The following is a 14,950-nucleotide window of genomic DNA, read 5'->3' as shown; positions in this document are numbered from 1 at the left end:
ATAATAATAATAATAATAATAATAATAATAATAATAATAATAATAATAATAATAATAATAATAATAATAATAATAATAATAATGATAATAATAATAATAATAATAAGACTATTCCAGCATAAAAGTTATCAATTGCATCACACTGGCAACAAGCGACGCATATTTTAACTTCATAAAAATTCGTTTCTCACGATTTTCTGGAAAACTACGTATGATATCTTCATTCTGTCAAGTTGTTTATCTCAGTGTGATATATGTATTACCTCTGGACAATATCACAGTAAAACAAAAATTAAATATTAGGAGTGCATCGTACTTTTGGACTACATCTCATTAACCATGGGAAGATTGAGTAGTGTATACTTTAGGATGTAAGTTTCAGCTTAACTTGCATCATACATTCTTAGGATTATAAAAAGGAAATTTGTTCGTTTGCATTTGAACAAAATTCTTAGGATTACAAAAAGAAAAAATAATTTTTCCGAATTCCGGAATTTTTCTGAATTCCGGAATTTTTCCGAAATCCGGAATTTTTCCGAAATCCGGATTTTTTCCGAATTCCGGAATTTTTCCGAATTCCGGAATTTTTCCGAATTCCGGATTTTTTCTAAAATCCGGAATTTTTCTGAATTCCGGAATTTTTCCGAAATCCGGAATTTTTCTGAATTCCGGAATTTTTCCGAAATCCGGAATTTTTCCGAATTCCGGAATTTTTCTGAATTCCGGAATTTTTCCGAAATCCGGAATTTTTCTGAATTCCGGAATTTTTCCGAAATCCGGAATTTTTCTGAATTCCGGAATTTTTCCGAAATCCGGAATTTTTCCGAATTCCGGAATTTTCCGATTTTACTTTCCGGATTCCGGAAAGTAAAAATTCCGGAATTGGCCATCCCTAATATATATATATATATATATATATAATGATTTCAAACACAGTTTCTAATAACTGTAAATATCTCCGAGGTAGTTTCGTAAATCTATGGATATCAACCAAATAAAACTAAATATTAAAATCAAACTTTCCTCAGTCCAAATTAACTGCGCTAAAGAGAGAAATAAATAAAGTAATAAAATGGAATGGAATCAGTACTCGTACAGACAAATTACGAAATTAGTGGGAAAAAATACTATTTGTAAAGTCCTCTCAAATATAAATTTCTGGTCAGAAAATTTTCAAGTTGGTCTGCTGTATGAAATAATTTCAAACACATAGGTCCTTAAACACAAACAAACTATTTGCTAAGCAAAACAATATATTTACTTTAAAAAACTACATGTATAATGTGTTTAATGTGTTTGCTTTAATTATATACAAAGCAAAGCTTTTCTACTTATGGAAAATATTACAATAGATCCTTATTTTCTTTAAATTTCACTTTCTATATATAAATGATTGTTATTGTGTGGGAGAGGGAGGTGGTTCAGTGATAAAGTGCTCATCTCTGGCGCGTGGAATTCCTGATTCGAAACCAGCTCCCGTCAAGTGGGCTTTGTGGTGGACAAACATCGTGTGCGTGAGTTCTTTGAATTATCTCGTTCCCTCCCATTTTTGTCCTTCCACCATTATCATCCATCTCATCATCACAGTCTCCCTAAGCTTTGGTACATAATTGTCAGATTTTAAACTAAAAAAAAAAAATGTATGAATGTATGTTCCAGCATAATCCGGGAACGACTGGAGCAACTTCAACCAAACTTGATACACGTGATTTACAATCTGAAAAAGAAAATACTATGGGGGTGAAATACCCCTAACATCACTAGCTAGTAGGATAGAAATGGGTGACACTTAAAAAATAATCGGAAACGACCAATATTAGTTAGCAATTATATTTCTGGGTTCTCAGCATCTAAGAGGAAAGACGTCTTCGGTGAGCATACTAGCTAGGGAAATAGGGAAGGAACAAATGATGAAGAAAAAAGCGGCCTAGGACCCTTATGTTAGGTACCATTCTGGCATATGCCTGAAGTAAATGAGCAAAACCTAAGGAAAATCTCACTTAGAATGGCCGGCCTGAAAAGCCGTTGGGTCCTTTCCAACCGAATGTCCCATCGGGAATCGAACCCGGGACCACTCGCACCAAATGCGGGAGCGTTAACGACTACGCTACGCGGTACCGCAAGACCGATATTAGTGTCGAGTGCATAGCTTTCGGAATCGCTGAGATTAATAGTGATACTCCGCATGACGTTTAAGTCCGATCTCAGTCAATTACGTGTAGATTGTCACGACTCGATTTTGCTGTTGTTTACCACGATGGCATTGTTCTAATCAGTTACTGTTAGAACAGTTTAATGCGAGATTTGAACCTTTTGGATTCCCGTTGTTGTTTGTTGAAATTTATTGTTCCTTCTCAGCTTCAAGGCTATGTGAAGTGAGTTTGAGGTGGAATCCGAATCAAGATAATGCTTTCAAATTTTAATACTGTCCCACTGTGAATCGAACCATGGATCCTGTGTATCAAAGGCGCTCACGCTAAATACTATACCAACGGGAAGAACTTACTTTCGTTCCCGAATCGAACTCAGATCTTCCATCCCAACAGGTAAAACGCTAAGCGTGTAATTATCAGGGAATTACTTGCACTATGTGTTTATAATTGTGAAGACATAAGAGTATTAAATAAACTGAAATGTACTGTCTTGTTCATAAAAACGTGGCCACCCGCCGTTCTTTGAAAAGGCCTGCACTCTTACCTACAGTTGGAATAATATCAAACAAATGTGGATTCTCTTTGGCCCATTTATGTAGAGCTAAAGTATTAGAATTTCATATACATGGTTGCCTGAGTATCGTCTTCTAAAGTAAAATGGGTGCCCTAGATTTTTTGAACAAGGCTATACAAAGAAAAGTAAAAAAAGAAAAAAAACTATTGTAAAATACATCGCGTAACGTGAACTTTATTAGGGAGGTGTGGCCTCAAAATAGCATCGAACACATCTAACATGACAAAATTTATACATATTCGTTCTCTTTTGTGAATAAGTTATGTGCTGCAATTACAATTACCCTGTAAGTTCTGCCTTCAAATAATTCAACGAAATATGGTAGTAGCCTGAGTAGCATATGAAGCCACATCACAGAAAAAATAAAATAAATCATTTACTGATACAAAATTTAATTTAAATCACTATTAATAATATAATCAGTAATTAATCTTTATGCAACATTTCTACTTAAGTTTGATTATTAGTCAAAAGCTTTCTTGTAGCTTTTGTGTTTGATTTCAGTACCTATAAGCCGAAAAAACTTGTGACTGTAATTATACGACATTCAATTATAACAACTGATAACGCACCTACAAAATGTAAAAAAAAAAAAAAAAAACTGTGCTATTATTAGGTTATTGAAATAATATACAAAACAGTGATATTGTTTAATTAATTGACTCGTTGACTGCACATAAACACATTTTTATGAAATTGAGAAAGGAACATTTTCTATTTTTATTTTATTTGTGCATTCATCTTTGCGCACAGAAAGGAGGATACATAACTTTGCTCCATAGAGAACAAATTTAATATGGGAAGACTAAAACTGTGACAGAGTTCGTGACATTTTAATATCTCTAACATGAACCGAAATGACTAATAACGAATAATCCCGTACAATAATTGCTAACAAATAGCAATCCGCTTCTGTCACGCGTTCGGACTGCAATCAATTATAGGTATTATTGTGTACTTTGAGTACAGTAACTTAAACATACTTCATTCTACCTGACCGCTACAGTTACTTCCAATCATTAAGACATCTGCTTCATTTCTGTTTTACATCATACATGCAAGTTATAGTCCGGATGTTTGATTTCAAAAAATCGCTGTTAAATATAAATTACATTCTTTCTTTATACTGTTAGAGTCGATCCGGAGACTATGGAGAATGTGGTAAGTTAAGTGATCATGAAATAAAAAAAAGCAATAACAATTGAAATGTTGTGCTCTGAGCAACAAAAACCCAATACATAGTTCTTTCTCTAAAGTAATAATAATAAAAAAAAGTGCTATGTATAAATTGTAATAACAGGTCGGTCCATAAATAAATGTACTGTAGATTGTTTAAATTGTATTCCATTTCGTATAAACTGTGTAAAATTTAAAATTTTGTCTCACTTTCCATATCCACTTGAACTTGGGAATTGTGGAGTCACTATTGTAGGTCGCCGTTTTTTAAGTCGACTCTTCTAGTCTCGTAAGTTATTGAGAAAAGGAAAATTAACGAATCACTTCTGAAGGAAACTGTACAAAATAGTAGCGAAGTATATACTTCTAGTAAAGCCAGAAGAAAAACTTTTTCTTGTTTACAAGACCATCATTAGTAAAGCATTGTACTGAGAAGTGAATCAAAGAGGTGTGACATTTCCGTGCAAATCGCTAATGTTTCAACGCCTGGATATATAGGCAACCCAACTAACACGATTTTCAAACGTTTTGTGAGACAATCAATCTTCACTTTTACTTTAACCCTTATCCGGGCAACCGGGGCCTCCCAGGCCCAGTAGCTTCATTTTTCTAAAATTTCTCAATAACCATACATATTTCGAAGACATAAAATACTGAATTCTTCTATCTTTCGTCGAAGTTAAAATCATGAACACATCGAGTTGGTAAAGCTATTTTTTTTTTAATTTGAAAATCTTTTCCTGACGTAACCGGGCAACCGGGGCCTAGGAGGCCCCGTATAACTTTAGTGAAATTCCTGTCAAATATTAGATCAAATTGTCACATAATTATATATTGAACTCGTGACTATTGTAACCTTTAGTCGGAACAGTATGCGGCAACAGACATTGAATTTTGAGTGTTCTGCATTTAAAATATATACTGGGCCTGACAGGCCCCGGTTGCCCGTTTACGTTACAAAAATGTCTGGATCGGATTTGCTATTCTGCTTGGCGGCTTACAAAAGCGTGACACGAAGTTTCGCTACTTGACAAACATATATACCGGTACATTCTAGACTAGTCTAAACAGTAAGTGACAATAGGCATTGATTTTGTGTATTCTGCACTTAAAATATATACTGGGCCTCATAGGCCCCGGTTGCCCGTTTACCTTACAAAAATGTCTTGCCCGGATAAGGGTTAAACAACTACCGCTCGTACCGATGGTAAAAATGTCCACAATAGGATAAATTTGTAATTGTGTTCTCTATACTAATTTGGGAGCACGAAATCCAATGAAATAAGTTTTAAATATATCCCCTGTGGGACCACGAGAAACAAATATCAAACCTGGGGTATAAATATCCCAACTTTGAAGACATACATCGATACATCGAACTATCTCAAATTACTGATACTACAAGTCCATCGAACACTTGACTAGCGAAGAACTTTATGTGGTCAAGCCTTCAATTATTTGTGTTTGTACCTAGGTGGTAAACAATTGAAAAAGATTCTACATACCCGGTATCCTCAAGCTCCGTTATCCATGGTGATGATGATTAAAACAGCACCTTCGACGACAATTATCCACTGAATCAGCTCTTCCGGAATAATAAACAGATCGACAAAGTTGGCATTTTCGTCTATAGCTATGATATAGCCCTCCTCTTCAGGGGGCAGATCAGCTTCTAAGCCTGCGTAACTGAAATATACAGTGTTATTAGTTACAAACAACGACTCAATAATAATAATAATAATAATAATAATAATAATAATAATAATAATAATAATAATAATAATAATAATAATAATAATAATAACTAACGCGGAGATTCAATGCCGCGTTCACAAAAGCTCTCCACTGACTTCTATCCTTAGCCAACTGCATCCAGTTTCTACTTTGTATTCCAATCTCTACGAGATCCATCTTAATATTGCCCTCCCATCTGCGCCTAGGTCTTCCTAATGGTCGTTTTTCGATTGGTCTTCCAGTCAAGACTTTGAAAGCGTTTCTACTTTCTTCCATTCTAGCTACATGACCCGCCCACCTAAGCCTCCTAGACTTGATGACCCTAACAATGTTGGGTAAACTGTATAAATTATGTAGTTCCTCGTTATGAAGTTTCCGCCATTACCCATTCCCGTTCCTCTTGGGTCCGAATATTCGTCTCAGGATCTTGTTCTCAAATACTTTCAGTCTATGTTCTTCCTTCAGAGTAAGGGACCATGTTTCGCAACCATACAGAGCAACAGGCATGATTATCGTTTTGTATATTTTAAGCTTCAAATTCCTCGACAGAATTCGGACGACAAGAGATTTATAACCGAATAGTAACACGAATTCCCTGCTTTTAGTCGGCATTAATAATAATAATAATAATAATAATAATAATAATAATAATAATAATAATAATAATAATAATAATAATAATAATAATAATAATAATAATAATAATGTCTTTTCTTTACATTTACCTTCCCTTCCCAGATGCATATATATGACATATGGACCCACAGTTTAAGATGGAATCCGGACCACCGTAAAGCATTCAGCGCTCTCCCACTGGGGATCGAACCCGAGACCAATAGTATGTGCGTTAGTCATTAGACTAGTGGGAAAGGAAATAATAGTAATACTAGTAATTTATATTTTAATCTTCTTGTTTTAGGAGGCTCTCTATTTATATTCAAGGTAGTTTTGTTCTCTTGAGACCCGTGTTCAATTCTTTGCGCTATGGCTCAGTGGTAGAGCGTTCATCTCTGGTGCGTGGCGTCCCTGGTTCGCTTCCAGATCACGTCAAGTAGACTGCGCTGAGCAAACACTATTGTTTGGACTTTCTCGAGGTTCTGTTTCCTCCTACCTTCTTCATTTCACCATTTTATTCATTCTCATCATTACAGTTTCGTTTAGCCAAACTGTCGGACGTGAAACTAGGAAATTTTATTTTATTTCGATCCTTTGTGGTAACTCATGTTATTTGAATCATACATGAAACTATGGATCAACTATTATTCATGTAACTTAAGTACTGAAAAATGAAATGAAGCTACAAATTAACCAATATGTCACTTCAGAATTTGTCTCTCGAGTTAAATTACTTATATATATTTTTAAAATTTATGTGGCTTATTTCCTGCCTCTATTTTATTGGTATAATCTTCATACTTATTGCCCTTATTATTTTTTTATTTTTTTAAAAAAATAAACATTTACCGTGCGTGCCTAAGGAGAACGTCACGTTGCGAACGAATTATGCTCTGTATTGAACGAATACAGAGCACGTGAGGGAATTTGCACTTACGACATTTTGAGTATTTCAGTATACCTTACACATTTGATGATCGTATAGTTTCGTGCCAATTGATTTGAAAGAACGGATCCATTTGTAACGAGTTCCGGATAGCATGCACTTTCAAGGAGTAAGTAAAGCAAGGTAAGATTTGGTGTGGCTTACTTGTAATACTTAGTAATTGTGTGTCTTATTAATGCTCCAGTGAACTGATGAATCCATTCTTTTATATGGATTGGCTACACTGTAGCTTTCCCGAAAATCTGGAACCTGGCAGCAAACTTCTGTTATCCACAAACCTACTTGGAGGGTGATTTGAAGCTTAAAGTCCATTTCAGCACCGAGGCCGTGTAAAGCGTGAGTTTATCGCATAATATGAAATTTAATTAATCCATATAAGCTGCCACTGGGAATCAAACCCGAGGCTCTAGCGCCAAAGGCCAAGTGTTGACCTTGTAGCCACAAAGAAGTTCGAACCGACTTATGTTTATCCAAAGTAATGTGTTTTTCTTTGTGTCGTATTATGTCATACCTCACGAGGTCACACTTCATAAAAGTGATTCTCGTTTAATGAATGAAATAGGAATCGCTTCGCACCCAGACAACTGTGGAACGATATTTGCTGACACTGATGAATGATTACCAGTTTTTATCATAGCACTAACTCCGGTAATTCTGCACGTTAGTGTCGTAAATTAAAATCTAGTGAGTTCTGGATTGCCACATGTTGCAACATAATAATAATGAAAGACTTGGACCCACTCTAAGTTATCAACATATTTTCATACATCGTGTTCGAATGGGTGACTACTATGTATTGCGAATCACCTTCTTGTTACTAAAAATGACTTGCAAAACCAGTCTAAATTAAAATGTATAAGTTCCTAGTAATTTTCTGTACTGAATATATATTTAACTTCATAACCAGCATGTTCTTCCTACTGTTCTGGTGGTTAGTGCGTACATCGTTGGTGTACTTGGTCCGGCGTTCGATTCCCAGTGGAAGAGCACAAAAAGCTTAATTTCATCATCACTCACTGTCATTAAACATTTGTTTCCTTGTCAAACGGAAATTTTGTTAAAAAACACGATAAATTGAAACCATTGATAGTAGTTCGTTTCCTGCTACAAGGGAGGATTACCGTAAATGGAACCATCAGTCAGCGTTGTTTAATTAGATCTGTCACTTAATTGATGCTCTTTAATTGGCGTAAAAAAAAAAAAACTTTTGTTCTTATTAAGAAACATCAATAAACTGAAAAAATATCAACTTCTTCCTAATTGCAAATACTTAATCAGATCAATCAGTAATACATGTTAATGTAATTCTTATGGGGAAACTATAATACCCATATTAAGCTCAAATTTCAATTTTTCTATCGTTCCCGTTTCTGCCACGTTCATCATTACTCGCTACCACACACTCTTTTATTTATGCGCCAAATATTGCCCTTTCCACAAGCAAGAATTCATGAAAACCACCATGGATTGAAACCATTTTTGATTATAGTTTGCATCTGCACAATTTGTATTGACTTAAATTAACATTTAAGTTAGCGGGAGGGTGTCATTTGAGATCATGTCATGTTAAGATAAGCGAAATAAATCATGAATTATATCTTTCAAGAATCTATAATGATGCAAGAATTTTCTTATGTGTAAAACAGGAAACATGCTTTTCCCATTTATCCTATCTTAAACATTCAAAATTTGACCTGTTATTATGCCGAAACACGTTTCGGCGTAATAAGTTGTTACTGGAACCACTCGCTCTTACATATTCCGAAAATCAGGAGTGAACTTGTTACATATTCCGAAAATCAGGAACCTTTATTACGATCCTTTGGTTAAAATTATATTTAAGTAGTATTTTATTATTGCACTTTATATCCTACTCTTAATATAGTGTGTCATAATGTTATTTTTGTTGAAGAAAATCTCGGTAATTGTTTAGTAATGGAGGGCCAACACTAACGAAGACAGAAAAGAACGCGCCCTGCGGGGCTCTAACCCGCCTTCACTCACTAACGCTCGCTTGGCAATACTCTCTGGATTAAAAGTTATTAACCTAACCTAACCGAATGTGAACAAAATATCGCAAAAAAAAGTCGATCAAAAAACCTGTCCCCCCGAACCTAAACAATGGCCAAAATCGGTAATCTCACTTACCTTGCATTATTCTAGGCCTGATGTTTTTGGCAGTAATAACGTTAGCTTTAATTTCTTGGAGGGAGAAGTGGTAGAGCAAAGACATTTCAGGAGGCAGCTATTTTTTGTGGAACGAAAATAATAGTTGTATATTACTTGATGTACAGTACAATGCATAGTATCTGGGGCTGCAGTCTGGGGGCAGACGATGCCACAGGCCACCCTGACCCTCTTTCCTCCTCTAGCGTCGTCACTGGGTTATGGACACCCCTGCGGAAAAGCGTGCTTCTATTTATTCGAACACAATGACCATAGATTGAATTTTTAGTTTTGAGCACTGGCAACATCTGTTTATTTTTGAAAAAATGTTGATAACTGGATTTGCTGGTTTCATTATTTGTGTATTGCAATATATGGCAACCCTGAAATCACTAACCTTAATTCATGACGCTAAAGTGCAGGATTACCACACTACCTAGTGAAGCACATAAAGACAGATACTGAACTGAACTCAGCCTCATCTAACCTTACGTCCGTGCATATAAGTGCATAATTTATTACAGAAAAAATTGCGATTGTCGTATTGCTGTGTAAGCTTGGGTTAAATGCCGCAGAGTAGGTCCAGGAATACGAAACCTAACCGAAACCAAACTAACGGAATATAACCTAAGCGAACATGAATTAAACTAATCTAATGTAATGTAGTCTAACCTAACCTACCTATGCTAACCAAACCCTCAATATGCTGGACGTATTGTGTGGCTCAAAATCTGTAAGTTTTGCTATATCGACATCCGTTAATTCTCAACTCTTTCAAGCACGGCTCTCAGACACACTGGTTCTTTCTCTCAACTATTCATTTCTATGTGTAAGTGAAAGATTAGCATTGTGGAAACATAGTCCCAGCACGAAATAGTTTTTCCATTGTCGCTAGACCTTTGATACACACTGTCTCGGGTTCGATTCCCGGTGAGAGAGCACAAAATATTAATTTCACAATCATTCGCTTTCATATTAGTCATCCGTCCCTTTAACATAAAGGGCATAACTATGGGAAAATAAACTAAGCAAAACCATTTTACTGGCATTAGATGCTGTTACAAGAATGTCCTTAGCAACATACCAACAATTACTATGTTCTTTTCTGTGCACAGTATAGTAAAACGCTTTTGTTAAACAATTGTAAACAAAAATGAAGTTTATGTCATGCGAGGGGTGCATAAGTGGCTTTTCCCTCCACGTGCTTGAAGAGTTAGTAGTGGATCTTTGAACAAAATATAACTTTCCTCTATATGGATAATGGTATTCTAACTTTAGACCAACATATCATGAAGTATTATCCTTCTGGTGAGAGAATTAAGAACAATAAATGAAAACAATAATAAAAAAATCAATTATTTTCAAAAAGTACCTGTCTTCGAATTCTGGTAGCGACCCCATTCTTCTGGTAGTGTTGCCAGCTATATTTTGGCTAAGTCCCTACAACTAAGTTAAAATATCCCTACTTTTCACCGAAATGTCCCCACGAGAAGCTTCAACCAAAAAATTAATACTGAATGTATGATTATGCATTGAAATGCTATTATACTTAAGTTCGTTACATAAAGGTATGGAATGTGTAGACTATTACTTTTACTTACCAGAAATACTTTGTGTGTTCTGACATACGGTAGCTGTTCTTCTAATTTTTTCTTTGTTCAAAAGTGTTGAAAAGCGAGCTTGTATTTCACATATAACAGTTTTTGGTGCTGGTTCACTTCCGGTGCACCACATTTTGGAAGATTTACAGGTAAAATTCAATACTATGCATGAAAAGAAATATTTATAAAGAACAAATTTCTGCAAGCAATGGAATTAAACACAGGGTAATACACCTGTATTTTATGTTTACAAGTGTAAAATCATTACAGGTTCTTTAACGCGGATAAAATAAGTGAGCACATATGAAAGATGGCTGTTTTAGAAACTATTTTCCACCGCGGTATATTTCTGCACAGTGTAGAGAAGCTGAATTTTATATTTACAAGTGAAGCAATACTAATATGAAACAATGACAAGTGTTACTGAAACTCGTATCATTCCCAAAACCCACTAGTTTTCACTACCCTCGCTTACGCGTATACCGGTCTTTCCTGACGCGCCCTCTCCCTTCGGACGCACCCCCTCGCTTACGCTTGCCTCCATCTTCGCCCTGCCCTGACGTCGTTAGATAACATTCGTGCTTTTTAGTGGCCACCTAGCATAGATTATTTTGTGTTTTTGCAGTGTACTTTTGAACGCTATATTTATACGCAAATCGTAAAACAATTGTATTTTTTCAACAATTGCTCACGATGCTCCCCTTGAATTTTAAATATGCTATGTGATATATTTTCATATCGCCCAGTTCATATCATTTAGGAAACAATAAGAAGAATATTAGTGAAAGAATTATAATTTTGCAACAATTATTACGAGTGGTGCGCCAAAAGTAACCGGCTGTTTTGAAGTATTAGTAGGTTTGAATCTCGGTGCAGATTAAGAGTAGAACTAACAAATTTAAAAAGCATTGTTCTTTTATTTTTATTTATTTGTTTCATTATCTGCCAAGACGTTCTGGACTGTTTATTATCCTGGCGCATACCTAAATAATTGTGTGTAGATTGATAATATCTGCGCCAACTGATGTGCTCTGGAAATCATTTTATGCTATCCTATTATTTACTAGTTTATTATATGCAATTATTTTATCACCAAATTCACTCGTAGTACTTTAGAAATTGTTTCTTAGGGTAGGAATTGTATTCGTGGATGCATATTCACTTTACGAGTATTTTTCCTTACGTGTCCATACGTATGCAATAAAAACGACTATGCGGAAAACACCAACCAACTTGTGCTAGGGGCCACTAAAAGTAAGAATGCTATCGAGTCAGGTCAGGAGCTCATCAGGGAATCCGCGTGATAGCGGGAAGGGGGGAGGGTCGCAGGGAGAAGACGCGTCAACGACAGAGGTTATGCGCAAAAAAAAAAAAAAAAAAAAAAAAAAAGAGGAATAGTGCAAAAATCACTCGATACCCCATAAAATCACATAAGTTAGAGCAATTGTAACTTTATACTTGTAAATATAAAATGTAGGTTTCCTACATCGTGCAGAACTGCTTCTCTTGTGGAAATTAGTATGATGTACTGTCACCTTTCATACATACTTATTTGTTAATCATAGAATAGGTCTTGTAATGGTTTCACACTTGCCACGTTATATTTGCAAACGTTAAATACTGTTTTTTTTTTTTTTTTTTTTAATTTTTACATTGAGAAAAATTTCTCTGACGGTGAACTTTATTATCCTACATAATCCTCTTTCATATTCACTCACTCATTTTAATCGTGAAATTATCATTTTTATTTCAAACTATTCTTAATTAATACCGGAATATCTTAGAACAAGTGAACATTTATAATACTTCGGTTATTGAAAGATAAATGCTAAAAAAAGGCCTACAGTCTCCAGCCTGTGCCTTCAGGAAGAAATTTATAAATAAAAGTGAATTAAAAAGCTCTAAACCCAATTTTGTTTTAAATATTTGATTTAGGCTCCCCGATAAACATCACTTTCACTAAGACGCTTATTGTCGAGTTAGCAGTAGAGGCATCTTTAGGATTTTAATTTTGGGTAGGCCCACTCCCTCGCTTATGGTTGAGTTGATTTTGAGTTTAACGTCCCTTTCAGCAGCAAAGCTAGATGAGACGGAACCTACTGATTAACGTTGAATACGAACCACATTAGCTCCCGCCGGGATTCAAACCCGGGGCTCTCGCGCAAAAGGCGCGTACGCTAACCGCTTGGCCACGACGGAGCTCGCCCTCGTTTATGGATACATATACACATTTGATGATTAATGACAGTAGGGAATTACTTTTGCAATAGTGGTTGATGCTATTTGTTAAATAATTATCTACCCATTAATATCAATAGTGGAAAATATATTTACTCTTTATTGTATCTTTTAGCGTTTAAGCCTATATATTTACAAAATTTTTTGTAGGCCCGTACCTACCTGGCCTACCTGCTGAAACCGGCACTGGTTAGGAGGATTGAGTGCTATGTCGGAGCTATGTCGGCTTTCGTTCACTACCAGAATGGTCATCTCTACTGAACTTAAATGGAGTAGACAAATTAAGAGTATTCTGGGAGAAGGTATCAGTACTCTAATAGCCAAGTTGGCGGAAATCATCGAGATTGGTACACCAACTTGGACTTAGTCCCAGTCGTGTAGTGATAAGCGCAAGAGTCTTGGTCTTGCAGTTTTTGCAAGTCTTGCATGCAAGACCAAGACCAAGACCAAGACAAAGACCATGAATCCCGATGCAAGAACAAGACCAAGACCAAGACCATACCTGCAAGACCAAGACTCTTGCGCAAGAGTCTTGCACAAGTACCGGCTCAGTGTTAGAGCGTTCACCTTTGGTGCTGGGGTACCTGCTTCGATCTCAGCTTGCACCATGTGAGCTTTCTTGGTGGATAAAGATCGTGTGCGTAGGTTTTCTCGGGATTTTCCCCTTCCTCCTGCTTTCTTCGTTCCGCCATTTCATTCATTTCTCATCATTACCATCTCTCTTAGCCTCGGTGCATAATCGTGGCACGTAAAATTAGACATTACATCATTTCAAAACATATTACTGGTGTTCTTCCTCTAAAACTTAAGAGAAATGTAGCAATGAACATCGGTAATTCCGTACACCATAGGTGCCGACTACATGGGTATGGCCTTTGGCTCGAAGGATCAATCATCTGTTAGAAATTTTTAATGTGTGCTCAAAAAATTAATACCAAAATAACATTTTCATGACATTGACAATAACTTGTGTATGTGACCGCAAGTTTGATTTCATGGGCGGGTGCTTATGCGTTGAATAATTGTTTATCAATATAACTTTTAACCTCCCCAGGTATATGGCACACGAGGATTGAGCGATATAACATTATATAACGATAAATAATCCATATTCACAAGTGATAGTGATTTTGTACACGTTATTTGAAATAACTTGGAGTTTGATGTTGTGTTTTTGTATTTCTAATATAGGTCAAAAGTATTTTTATAATTTGAGTTTACACAAAAGACATGGACAGCTGAGTCGTTTTCAGTTTTTACTCAAGTTATTCTAAAATATTAAGAAGTTTGATTATAATCGTTATTACTTTAATTTTTCTCTCTCTTTTTGGCCAATATTGCTATTCTGCCATTATTGGCAGATCACTTGTTGGCAGTCTCTTCGTCTTGATGTAGCAATTTTCCGTTTTAATACCTTCCTTCAACTATAGTCCCCTTTGCCCCCTCCATCTCTTTCCGTCCATCGTATTCTCTAGCATGTCCCTCATCATAAAGTTCCTCCTCAGTCAATGTCCCAACCAGTACCTTTCCCTCCTCTTAATTACATCTAAAATTCTTCTTTTATCCCCTACTTCTACTATTTCTAACACCTTCCCACTCATGTTTCGTTCAACCCAGCTAATTCTCACCTTTTATCTAAAGCCTCCAATATTTTTTTCATCGCTTCCACGTAATGTCCATGTTTCTGTTCCATAGAGTACATACTGGAATCAGTAAAATAAAATCTTAATATTTAATTGGAAGTTTG

General features: G+C 35.7%; 1 protein-coding gene and 1 long non-coding RNA gene across 4 annotated transcripts in view; one reads left to right on the top strand and one right to left on the bottom strand.

The window, feature by feature from the left end:
* LOC145688350 (uncharacterized) overlaps positions 1–10,766 on the bottom strand; it is a 38,052-nt gene extending 27,286 nt beyond the window's left edge. The window contains exons 1-2 of the long non-coding RNA XR_014131881.1: positions 10,737–10,766; positions 5,409–5,589 (exon numbers count right to left, since the gene is read on the bottom strand). This is a non-coding gene — a long non-coding RNA (uncharacterized LOC145688350). The remainder of the gene's footprint in view (positions 1–5,408; positions 5,590–10,736) is intronic.
* Positions 1–14,950, top strand: part of LOC145688349 (cadherin-like and PC-esterase domain-containing protein 1) — a 1,309,510-nt gene that overhangs the window by 374,963 nt on the left and 919,597 nt on the right. The gene's annotated exons all lie outside the window — the stretch shown is intronic.

This window comes from Thermobia domestica, chromosome 6 (genome assembly GCF_964235325.1).
Source record: "Thermobia domestica chromosome 6, izTheDome1.hap1.1, whole genome shotgun sequence".
NCBI lineage: Eukaryota > Metazoa > Arthropoda > Insecta > Zygentoma > Lepismatidae > Thermobia > Thermobia domestica.
Note: the sequence above shows the minus strand (reverse complement) of the source record. Positions and strands in the feature narration are given on the sequence as shown.